Source organism: Hemicordylus capensis, chromosome 2 (assembly GCF_027244095.1).
Source record: "Hemicordylus capensis ecotype Gifberg chromosome 2, rHemCap1.1.pri, whole genome shotgun sequence".
NCBI classification, from domain to species: Eukaryota; Metazoa; Chordata; class Lepidosauria; order Squamata; family Cordylidae; genus Hemicordylus; species Hemicordylus capensis.
The window spans coordinates 263556689-263570095 of NC_069658.1; positions in this window are offsets into that span (position 1 = coordinate 263556689).

The following is a 13407-nucleotide window of genomic DNA, read 5'->3' on the forward strand; positions in this document are numbered from 1 at the left end:
TCCCTTTTCTTCCTGTCCCTCAGCCATGATGACATTATTAGCATTATCATGGATGACTTATCAGTCATTCACCAGCTGCCCAAAAGTGAAATCCAGGCTCTGTGTAGTTCCTCAGTGATCAAGCAATGGAGCCTAGATCAGTTTGCCATGGCTGGCTTTTCTGCTTTGAACCCAAACCAGTTTGTAGATTATAGTGAGGCTCTTACGGAGCCAGAAGGCAGAATTCATTTTGCTGGGGAGCACACTGTCAAACTGCATGGTTGGTTGGACTCCACAATAAAGTCAGGACTAAGGGCAGCCAGGGCTATAAACCTCAAGTCTGGGAAGCAGCACCCATTAGGGATAAAATTGGGAGGCAAAGTGCAGAAATTTTCTGAAATTTAAATGTGGTAGTTTGGGGGTTTACAGAATTATTTGGTTTGGGTTTTAAAGGAACTCATAAGCAATCCCATTCTTTCTCAGGGAGTGCAAAGATGTTGAAGTCTCAGCTTTGAAATAACTATGATGTTCATATAATAAAAGTGTGAGGTGGTATAACAGGTTTTCCTTTCCATCTGCGCTGGAAGTACCTTAACAATGCTGATCTCCTATCAGTGTTGGAATGAGAGAGAGTTGAGCAGGGACAGAACACACACACACTTATCAGCCAACTTGCTAACTCACTGGAAGGTGCATCAAATTATACTTCCACAACTAACAAAATGCAAAATTTCATATATAGGTAGTTTTAAATTTTTCATATAGCTTTTGGAACATGAAGTCTGACTCATAACAGCAACCAGGGCACCAGAACAGATAAGAGATTGAATATTGGGTTGTAGGAGTTCTCCATCGACACTATTGAACCAGTCCTGGGTTGGGAGAGGAAGGTTTATAGCAGCAGTCATAAACAGAAGGTAAGTCTGAAAATCCCACAAAGAAGGGATGGGTGGGATTTCCCTCTGTTTACAGTCATCAGAAAGAGGGGGTTTTGGTGGCAGCCAGCAGCATGTCTGCACTTGCAGAATGAAAGCTGGGTCCACTAGTGCAGTGTTTCTCAACCTTCTTGGAGTCAAGGACCGCTAAATTCCTCGTGCAGAGTTTCAAGGACCACTACATTCTTCATGCGCAGTTTCCCAGACCAGCAGTTAGTAAAGGGGTTTCAAGTTTAAGTTTATCTATCTATCTATCTATCTATCTATCTATCTATCTATCTATCTATTTAACAGACTTCTATACTGCCCAAAACTTGTATTTCTGGGCAGTTTACAATTAAAATAATATAAGCATTAAAATCATTAAATTTTGAATCTTTTGCAAACATGGAATATTGGGGGTTCTCAACCTTGGGTCCCCAGGTGTTGGTGGACTTAAACTCCCATAACCCCCAACCACAATGGCATTTGGCCATTATGGCTGGGGATTATGGGAGTTGGAGTCCACCAACATCTGGGGACCCAAGGTTGAGAACCCCTGAATCTAAAACCCTGGGTGAACAAATATGTCTCAAGTATGTCTTCAGTATGTGTGGGGTGGGAGTGGGGTGCTTGTGATTACTCAATGGAGAGGGGATGTTGGGCCATTAGAAAAATTCAAAAACTGCGAAACCAACATACAAGCAAGCTTTTGAATTCCCCAAAACTCTTCATCAGGCTGGATGTCAAGCAAAGCAAAAAAGGAGGTGAGAGGAGAGCTGGGCAAGTTGTCAGTAGAGCCCAAAGTCTACAGTTTAACCCTACCCTCTCTTGATGGAGGTGGAGTTTTAGCTGGAGTTGTGTAGTCGCAGGGCCGGATCCAGACCACGTTAGTCAGGACCACCCACTGAAATTGATTTAGTCATCTCTCATTTGTGTCAATGCTGCTTGGTCATGATACCTGGCTTGATCTGGATCCTGCTCTTAACTGTGCACTTTGTGAGGCGGACCTAATGAAACCCATGCAGCTCCTCCAAAACTCCTTAAAAACAGTTACGTGGCAGGCGCTGGGAATGGCTTTTTTAAAAAATTGTGAAAGAAAACGTGAAGAAGAGCGGTGGGGACCTGGTGTTAAAGGGAAGGGGGCAATTCTGAGATGGCGGAGGGCGCAGGGCGTTGTAGTGGTGGATGGCTCGTCTTCCTCGCTGGGGAGATGAGGCTGGGTGGTCGAGGCAATGGTGCACCAGACCACGCTCGGAAGGTCGCCGGGGTCCAAGAGCTGCTGCCGCTGTACTTGCACACCAGAGTGTAGCAGGTGTTCCCCCATTCTCTCTCGCAGCACACGCTTCTGTGCCCCCTCCCAACTCCCCTGCATGCGCCAATCACAGCAGCCTGCCTTTGGGGCCACGCAGCTCACGTGGTCCCACATGCTGCCCGTGCATGGCTGCGAGGCAAGCCAAGACAGCCCTCCTCCCTCCCTCCACTGCTTAGCCCTCACCACGGCATGATCCCGGCCAGAGGTTGTCCCCCCCCCCCGCCCGGCGAGGTCATAAAAGGGACTGCCGTCTTCCACCGGCAGTGCAGACCGGAGGGTTATAGGGGGCTGAAGGACCACAACACCCCACCAATGCAAGAGGGAAATGGCGTTCCCTCTCAAGGTGCCTTGGCAGCAACAGGCAGCTGGTTTTTAATCGGTTGGGATCGGACACGAACCGCGCTGGGCATCAAATCCCCAGGATCACTTCATTCCAGTGCCATTCATCCAATGATCCTTTTGCACGAATGCACAAAATGGTCTCTTGCCTCTCTCCCGCAGTATGCCGCCTCCCTCCGCCACTTAGCCCTCCTTGGTATGTGTGCTTGCTCCCCTTCCCTGAGGAAGGTCCACTTGCACGCCCTTTCTGTAAAGCCCAAGCCAAGGTGGCCCTCCTCCCTCCCTCCACCGCTTAGCCCTCACCACGGCATGATCCCAGCCAGAGGTTCCACCCCCTGGCGAGGTCACAAAGGGGACCGCTGTCTTCCACCGGTGGTGTGGACCAGGTGGTTACAGGGGGCCGAGGGACCACAACACCCCACCGATGCAAGAGGGAAACAGCAGCTGGGTTTCAATCAATCAACCTTGGGCTGCAAATAATGAGCATGCAAGAACTAGCAGCCCTTGAAGTGGTGCCCACTGCCATACCTTTTCCTCGATGCCCCCACGCCGCATACAGTTTGAAGTTGTAAAGATAAAGATAGCTGTAGGAAGATCTCAGCAGCACATGGAGGCAAGGCGGAAGCAGGGTTCCGTGCTTCCATGATACTCCTCCTCTCCCTCTTCTGTGCCATGTGCAAAATTGAGGGAGTGGGTGCCTTGATTGCAGTTGTTTGGGGGGGGTGACTCCCAGTCAGGGACCGGCATTCAACCCTTCGGGGACCGGCAGCGGTCCAGGGACCAGTGGTTGAGAAACTGTGCACTAGTGTGTGTGACCCAGCTCAGAATTAAGCACTTGAAGTCTCATTGATTACCAGGAGGCTGGCTTGCTAATGAGGCTGGATGAGGCAGTTGCCGCAGGCAGCAAGTTGAAGAAGGCAACAAACTGGCTACCTCTCTGACCTACTGGCACCAGCCACCTCACCTGACCCACTGTCTCCCCTCAAACCCTCCCCTGGGCAGCAGTGTGGCACTCATGCCAGCCACCACTAGAGATTAGTGTTCACTCTAAGAGGGATTCCTGGATATTGTTGACTACAACTCCCAGAATCCCCAAGCAAAAGGCATTATAGCTGGGGATTCTGGGAGCTGCAATCAACAATATCTGGGGGAATCCCTTTTAGAGGGAACACTGCTAGGGATGTGCACAGAACTGGTTCCATACACTCCCAGGAGAGCAGCGGGGTTTCTTGAAGAGGCAGGGGGGGTGCTGCCTACTTGCCAGCCATCACACATCTGCTTTCCCCCTGCCAGCGCTCTTGTTAAAAGTGGGCACATGGTGGTGCAGTGTGCCTCCCTGCAGCCCTGGTCAGCGTTGGCATGGAAGCGGTGCACGCATATGTGCATTGACCACTTCTGTGCCGACACTGACCGGGGCTGCAGGAAGGCCCACTTTTTGTGAGAGTGCCAGTGAGGAAAATGTGGCGGGGCAGGGGCTGGCAGGTAGGCAGCACCTCCCCTGCCCCTTAAAGAAACCCCCTGCCCTCTGAACCAGCTCGAACACCGGTTGACGGAACCGGTTCGGCGCTCCTAGAATGGCGTGTGGAATGGTTCCGTGCACATCCCTAGCCGCCACCACTGTTCTCATTGCTTGCTTGCTGTCTTCTTTAGGAGAGGACTCAAAAATTTGCACCTCCCCTGCTCTGAGCCTTCTCTTGTCAAGAGCTGCTTCCAGACTGAGGCACCTCAGGAACGTGGCCCTTCCCACAAGCTGTGTGACTCACATGGATCTAATCCCCCACCCAAACAAACTGCCCTGTCAAACACACAAACCTCTAGCCAACCAGAAATCATACCCTAGAAAACCTCTTCTGAAGAAGCCTGCATCCCTCAGAGTTAAGCAACTATAGGCCTGTCTCCAACCTTCCATGGTTGGGCAAGGTAACTGAGAGGGTGGTGGCCTTCGAACTCCAGGCAGTCTTGGAGGAAATGGATTATCTAGACCCATTTGGGCGGGCTGTGGCGTGGAGACTGTCCTGGTCGGCCAGATGGATGAATTGACAGAGGGAGTGTGATCATGTTCATCATCCGATGATGATGACAACGATGACGACGATGATGGCAAGCAGAAATAGATTTGAGTGTCATCAGCATATTGATAACAACCTGGAGCAAATCTGATTACCTCACCCAGCAGTTTCGTGTAGATATTAAAAAGCATTAGTGACAGAATGGAGCCCTGAGGGACTCCATATAACAGCTCCTGTTTTGAGGAGCAATTGTCATCAAGCTCCATCATCTGCAATCTACCTGAGAAATAGAAGCAGAACCACTGCAAAGCAGTGCCTCCTATCCCCAACTCCCCAAGGCAATCCAGAAGTATACCACGGTCAATGGTATCAAATGCCACTGCAAGATCCAATAGAACCAGCAGAGTCACACTCCCTCTATCAGTTCCTAGGTAAAGACTGTCTCAACCCCATAGCCAGTTCTAAAGCCAGTTTTAAATGGGTCTAGACAATCGGTTTCCTCCAAAACCGGCTGGAGCTGGTTGGCCACCACCCTTTCAATCACCTTGCCCAACCATGAGAGATTGGAGACTGGCCTATAGCTATCCATCGCTAAGGGATCCAGGGAAAGCTTCTTAAGAAGCGATCTAACCATTGCCTCCTTCAATCCAGGAGGCACCCTACCCTCCCTCAGCAATGCATTTATGATCATAACTAGGCCACCTACAAACATCTCCCTGCTAGATAGAAGCAGCCAAGTCAGGCAAAGATCCAGAGAACAATTGGTAGGTCACATCACCCCAAGCAGTCTGTCCACATCCTCAGGAGTCACAGATTGAAACTGATCCAATCTAATACTGCAAGAGGGATTGCTGGACATCCCCTTCATAGACCTTGCAGAAATAGTGGAATCCAAGTCAGCCCAAATACAGGAGATTTTGTCTGCAAAGAACCCATTAAAAGTGTTCGAGCAGAACAAAGTCTCTGGGGACTGATCCAAAACAGAAGGAGCAGAAAATAAACACTTCACAACCCAGGATAGCTCTGCTGAACGTGAACCTGCAGATGCAATGCGTGCTTCCCACATCAGAAAGTTTGAGATACCTCCCCTCTCCCACTGCATATCTGTCATTGTTGGAGGTCCCAGCCCATAGGAAGGTCTTAACTTTGGCAAGCTGCCACGCCCTCCCACCAGCTGTTCTAGAAGGCAGGTTCAAGAAGATTCCACCTGCACAGAGACTATGTTCTTATGACACAGGGCAGGTCGAAACCACAGCACATCTCCTCTTTTGCCCCTTGTACAGAGATAGTCGTGCCAACCTTATTTTGCCAGTACTCCGCAAGTATCCTGGTTGCTCAAGCAAATTTTATATCTTACTGCTGCTCTCAGATGAAGACCCCAGCATTATGCACAACACTGCAAAGTTCTGTGCCACAGTGTGCAGAATCTTCAGGGCCATGACAGCTCCTACCTAGAGGGACTGTGGGCTGAGCCTACAAAATCCAGTCTTAGCCTTAGCTTTCACATAACCTACTGTATCCTGTAAAGCTATTGTAATTGCATACGTTTAATTTTTTTCTAGGTAACTTTAAACACCCTTAACTATTTTTAAGTACTCTTAAGTACCCTTCTGGTCCACTGTTTACTAGGACGTAGACTTTTCTCTACTAGAAACTTAGCTCTATTTCAAATTTTATATTTTAAATTTAAATCTTTTACCTTATTACTACTCCATACTTTTATAGTTTCTTAACAATAGTTTTATATTTTATATTTTACCTCCCATTCCCTGCTTGTATCTCATGTATTTTATTGTTCTTATGCTGGTCTAAGACTGAATAAAGGTGATTGATTGATTGTGTGTAAGTCGATCGATTCAAACCGCAGTTCAAACCAAGCTGGCCAAGTTCTGTTAGAGGCTGTTGATTTTTACCCACAATAGATAAAACAGCAGAGCACTAAGGAATGAGCACACACTCCAGTTACAGAGTAGGTAGCAGAGGATGGTTTGGATATTGCAGCTATTTAGAGAAAACACATGGAGATCCTTGTGTGACTAAACACTAAATATTTATTGGTTAAATACACTTAGATAGAAAAGACCTATATCTAATCTAAAGGCCTACATAATGGATAGGTAAGGAGAGAGAGAGAAAGAGAGAGAGAGGTTTCCATCTGCTCTCTAGGAAGAAAGGAAGGATTGTGACTCAACACAGGAAGTGCTGCAGAGTCAGTTCAGGGGTCATAGAGTAGGGACAGATAGGGAGACCCTTACTCACTGTCTCTACTCCCAATGCCCCTAGTGGTCATTAAGACAGTTGGTGCAAAAGGTCGATGCACTGGAAGTTCGTCTCCAACACCCCTTCTCATCGCCTGTCGCACCTGGTCATGACTCCCATCTTCTCATGAAGCATCTGGAATCTGTCTCTGGATAATGGCTTGGTTAATCCATCTGCCAGCATCTCTTCTGTGGGGCAGTACCTCAGCTGGACCACCCCTTTTTCTTGCAAGTCCCGAACATAGTGGTACTTTATGGGAATATGCTTAGTTCGAGATTTCATCTTCTCCATTTGGGAGATCTGGATACAACTTTGGTTGTCATCAAACATCACTGTGGGCTTTGGTCCCACGATGCCAAAGTCCGATAGCAGTTGGTGTATCCATACTGCTTCCCTGCACGCTTCACTTGCTGAAACGTAATCTGCTTTGTGGATGACTGCGCAACAAGTGACTGCTTGCAGCTACTCCAAGTTATGGCTCCACCTCCATACACAAACAGGTGTCCACTTGTGGACTTGCGGTCTGTTCTGTCCTTGCCCCAGTCTGCATCCACATATCCCACGAGTTTGGGATTGCTGTTTGCTGGAATCTCCAATTCATAATGTGCAGTACCTTTCAGGTACCTTCCCAGTTTTTTGGCCGCTATCCAGTCCTTGTTCGTTGGTACACTCACTTTTCTGCTCAGGATTCCCACTGCTGAGGCAGTGTCTGGCCTTGTCACTGTGGCTATGTACAAGAGTTTTCCAATAGCCTTTCTGTATTGGTTGTTGGCTGGTAAAGGCTGGCTGTCCTCATCTTGCTTCCAGAAATCAGCATCCATTGGCGTGCTGACTTCATTGGCATCTGTCAGTCCCAGGCATTCTAGAAGATCTTTTATTTTCTGTTTTTGGTTGAGAAGGAATGTTCCGTTCTCTTCTCTTTCTATTTGGATGCCAAGGTATTATGACATGCTTCACCTCTATTTCCTTGTTCAGGTGTTGTACAATTTCATGACTGTCTTGCCTTTCCTCATGTGCAAGAATCAAATCATCAACGTAAGTCAGAATGTAAGTCCATCTATTGTCTCTGAGTCTAGAATATAGGCAGGGGTCAGCTTTTCCTTGCGAGAACCCCTCTTTAAGTAGTAGTTGATTCAGTTTCTCATTCCATGCTCTGGCTGCCTGCTTTAAGCCATAGATGCTCTTTTGCAGTTTGCACACTAGCCCCTTCTTTCCAGGTTCCTCAAAGCCTGGTGGTTGTTGCATGTAGATATCTTCCTCGATTTCCCCATGTAGGAAGGTAGTCTTTATATCCAAGTGTTCAACTTGCATCCCTTTGGCTGCTGCCACTCTGAGCAATGTTCTAATTGACGTGTGTTTCATGACTGGTGCAAAAGTCTCATCATAGTCCTGACCATAGATTTGGGAGTATGCTTTGGCTACTAGTCTGGCTTTGTAGCGCTGTACATCCCCTTCTGCATCCTGCTTGACTTTGAAGACCCATTTGCATCCCACAGTCTTTCTTCCAGCGGGTAGTTCCACAAGTCTCCAAGTCTCATTTTTGTGCAAGGAATCAATTTCTTCCATTGATGCTTTTCTCCACTTCTCAGCTTCATCAGCTGGCAACCTTTCTATATCTTGCCATGTAGTGGATTCTTGCATCTCTCCTCCTTTAGCCATGAGTGAGAGTCTGTTAGGTGGAACCCCTTTGTTATGCCTCTGTGAGCGCCTCAGTTCAGGTTCCGGTTGTGCAGCCCCTTCTGAATCTGGCACTGATTCCTCGGGATCGCTGCTTGACTCCAGATCCATTTGAGTCCAATCACATGGCTCTTCATTCATCTGGATTTCTAGGGAAATCTTTGATGCTTCACCTTTATTTGGTCTTTGTCTTTAATCGAAATACACTGCATTGCAGACTTTGACCTTTCCACTCTTTGGATCAAGGATTCTGTATCCTTTAGATTCATAGCCAACAAAAATTCCCAGTTCACATCTGCAATTGAGTTTGGTCCTCTTTGCTTTGGGCATATATGCATAGGCCATTGAACCAAATACTTTGATGTGTCTTAGGGAAGGTTTTCTGTCATGCCAAAGTTCAAATGGTGTCTTATTTGTTGCCTTGGTTGGCAATCTGTTTTGCAGGTAGTTAGCAGTCATCACTGCTTCACCACAGAACCTGACTGCTAGATTGGCATCATGAAGTAGACATTTGGTCATTTCCACTAGAGATCTGTTCTTTCTCTCAGCTACCCCGTTGAGCTGTCCAGTAAATGGAGGGGTAGTCTGGTGAGAGATACCATTTGATTTCATAAATTCTTTCATCTGGTTTGACATATATTCCCCTCCATTGTCTGACCTCAAACACTGGGGCTTCCTTCCAAATTTGTTGTTCATCAGTGCAATATATTCTTTAAATTTCTCAAACACCTGGCTTTTCTCTCTTAGAACATACACATAGCAAAATCGGGAGTAATCATCAATGAAAGTCAGGACATACCTATTTCCACCTGAACTCATCAGTAACGGCCCACAAACATCTGAGTGCACCAGTTCCAAAACGCTCCCAGACTGTACATTTCCCTTTGCCGGAAAAGTTGGCTTGACTCCCTTGTTAAGAATGCAACACTGACATCTGCAGGCCATTTCTGGACATGCCCTTATATTAAATCCCTCGGTTAGTTCCCTCATTTGGGAGTCAGTTTTAAAGTTTAGGCTTCGGTGGCCCGATTTTCTGTGCCATAAGAAATCACAATTTTTGTGTTGGCAACTACTTGCCACATTTGCTTGTGCAGTAGCACAGTCTACTTCAAAAAGTCCATCATCCCACATGTGGGCAGTCATGATTAACTCATCACCTTTAGAGATGCAGCATGCTTCATTTTCAAAAATTGCTTTGCACCCCTTCTTGAGTCCATGCCCAATTGAAATCAAGTTGACTTGCATCTCTGGCACAAAAAGTGCATCATTTATCTTAACCTCATAAGCTTCAGTAGCAGAGCCACAAAGTATCTTTGCTGTCCCCTTGCCAGCCACACTTATCTTCCTTGAATCTGCTAGAGTGACATCTGATCTGTAGCATTTGTCAAGTTCAGTGAACAGATCGGGATCACAGATTATATTCTGGGATGCACCTGAGTCCAGGATGAAAGTGTGACCCCTTTTTGGCTCTCCTAGGGCAACTTTGTAGCTTTTGGCATTACTTGCCCTTTCAGATAAGCCACTTTGTCCGTGCTTCTCCTCCCTTCTTTGTGTGTCGCCATGACTCATCCCTGTGTTTACTTTATTGCCATGGTGACCAGGTCCCTGCCCTCTGAGTTTCCCACTCTTTGAATATGCTGATGAGTCACTGAGGCTACTCTGCTTGCTAATGTTGAAATTACTTTGTCTGCTGAAATGTGCCAGAGTGCCATCGCTTTCAACTCCTGCTGCAACTTTATATTAAAATTTCTCAGACTCAACACAACATGATCAACCTTCAGTTCACAATGAGACAGTTCAAGAGCGACAATTCGGGGTTCAAAACTTTTAGGCAGGGATTGTAGGATTGCCCCAATTAGAATAACATCATTCAATTCACATTAGTTATTCTTCAAAAGCCTGTTAACCTCTAAAATACTCACTATGTGGGCTTCAAAGTCTCCCCCTTCCTGCAGTTTGCTTTCGCATAGCCTTTTATACAGGAGAAGAGCTGCGTTTGCAGAGACTTGGCCACATTGCTTTTTCAGTCTATCCCATGCTTCTGAGGCTAAATTTGTATCCCGCACATAGATCAATAAATCATCGCTTATACTCAGAATTAAAAGGCCATACACGTGTTGATTTTTCTTGTCCCACGAGGCTTGAGCAGCTTCATCTTGGGCTAGCCATCCCTCCGTGAACACTTCAAAGATTCCTTTTGTCATGAAGATTGCTTTCATCTTGAGGGCCCAGGTTTCATAGTTATTGCCATCCAGTTTGGGAAAAGAAGGAGCCATTCCTGAGTAGGCTGTAGTCTCAGGATCCATGCTGCAGTTTCTAACTAACTCAGCTACACTTTCAAAATGAAAAAATAAATAAAATAAACTCTGCTTGTGCCTAGAAGCCTGTTGCTCCTACTGGGCCCATAACCCTGTTAGAGGTTGTTGATTTTTACCCACAATAGGTAAAACACACTCCAGTTACAGAGTAGGTAGCAGAGGATGGTTTGGATATTGCAGCTATTTAGAGAAAACATATGGAGATTCTTGTATGACTAAACACTAAATATTTATTGGTTAAATACACTTAGATAGAAAAGACCTATATCTAATCTAAAGGCCTACATAATGGATAGGTAAGGGGAGAGAGAGAGAGATGTTTCCATCTGCTCTCTAGGAAGAAAGGAAGGATTGTGATTCAGCACAGGAAGTGCTGCAGAGTCAGTTCAGGGGTCATAGAGTAGGGACAAATAGGGAGACCCTTACTCACTGTCTCTACTCCCAATGCCCCTAGTGGTCATTAAGACAGTTGGTGCAAAAGGTCAATGCACTGGAAGTTCATCTCCAACACCCCTTCTCATCGCCTGTCGCACCTGGTCACGACTCCCATCTTCTTACTCACTGTCTCTACTCCCAATGCCCCTAGTGGTCATTAGGACAGTTGGTGCAAAAGGTCGATGCACTGGAAGTTCATCTCCACCAAGTTCAGCCAGTCCAAGTTCGAACCATAAGAACATAAGAACAGCCCTGCTGGTTCAGGCCAAAGGCCCATCTAGTCCAGCATCCTGTTTCACACAGTGGCCCACCAGATGCCACTGGAAACCTACAGGCAGGAGTTGAGGGCATGTCCTATCTCCCGCTGTTACTCCCCTGCAACTGGTACTCAGAGGCATCCTGCCTTTGAGGCTGGAGGTGGCTTATAGCCTTCTGACTAGTAGCCATTGATAGACCTCTCCTCCATGAAGTTATCCAAACCCCTCTTAAAGCCATCCAGATTGTTGGATGTCACCACATCTTGTGGCAGAGAATTCCACAAGTAGATTATGCGTTGTGTGAAAAAGTACCTCAATTTGCTGTTCCTAAATTTCCTGGCAATCAATTTCATTGGGATGACCCCTGGTTCTAGTGTTATGTGAGAGGGAGAAGAATTTCTCTCTATCCACCTTCTCCACACCATGCATGATTTTATAGACCTCTATCATGTCTCTCCCCACAGTCATCTTTTTTCTATACTAAATAGCCCTAGGTGTTGTAGCCTTGCCTCATAGAACCAGACCTTAGCCTTGCCTTAGAACCAGACCAGCCCTGATTCTAAGAACCAGTTCGTGTGCCGGGTCAGGGAATTCCGTTATTGCCCACCCACCCTCCTGCCCGTTGTGGCCAGGAAAGCACCCAGGCAGGCGACACTGTAGTAGTGGGTGCCCAGACAGATGGGTGGGGTTTGCCTGGGGTGCCTCTGAGCAATGGGCCGGCCCAGGACTAAACACTGCTGCCACCTGCTCCTCCAGCAACAGCGACGAATCCAGGAGTACCCCCAAGCTACACACCTGTTCCTTCTGGGGTACTACCACCCCCTCAAGAACAAGATATCTCCTCACTTCATGGATTCGAGAGCCCCTGACACACAGCACCTCCAACCAGGAGTGCCTATTTTCAACTTAGGCTTGTCCGCCAGTTATGGCCCTTTCTGGATATAGCCTGGCCACAGTGATCCATGCTCTGGTAACTTCCAGACTGGATTATTGTAATGTGCTTTATGTGGAGCTGCCCCTGAAGACAGTTCAGAGGCTGCAACTAATTCAGAATGCAACAAGACGTCTGATGGGCACTTCTAGCCGGATGCACATCATGCCGGTCTTAAAGGAACTGCATGGGTTGCCAATTTGCCACCGAGTCTGAGTCAAGGTTTTAACACTGACTTATAAAGCCCTCAACAACTTGGGCCCCAAATACCTGAAGGAATGCCTTCTCCCATATAGACCTGCCCATTAGTTAAGAGCTGTAGGAGTGGTCCTTTTGGTAGTGCCACCATTGTTCACAGTTGAAGGAGTAGGGGCATTTGAGAGGGCTTTCTTTGTGGTGGCCCTGAGGCTGTGGAATGCCCTCCCCTCTGAGGTACGCCAAGCTTTGACATTGTGTACATTCAGGAGAATGGTGAAGACATACCTCTTTACCCTGGCCTTTGACTAGAGATGTAGTGGTTCTTCCCCTCTCAGGCACTGTATTTTTTTTACTGTATTTTATGATGCTGAATTTTAATTGTTTTATATTGGTTTTATTGTAACCCGCTCTGAGACCTTTGGGTATAGGGCGGGCTAGAAATGGAAATAAATAAATAAATAAATAATATCAGAGTAGTGTCATCAGCATAGCGCAGGTTATTGATGTTCCTTCCTCCAACTTTAAAACCATGCTCATCTTCTTCCAATCCGGTTTCCCTCAGTGTATGTTCAGCATATAAATTAAATAAATAAGGAGAAGGTATACAGCCTTGTCCTACTCCGTTGCCAATCTGGAACCAGTGTTTCACCATGTTCCATCTGAACTGTATATAGGTTTTGCATTAGAACAATGAGATGTTCTGGGATGCCCATTTTCCTAAGGATATTCCACAACTTGACATGGTCAACACAATCAAAGGCTTTTCTGTAGTGTAG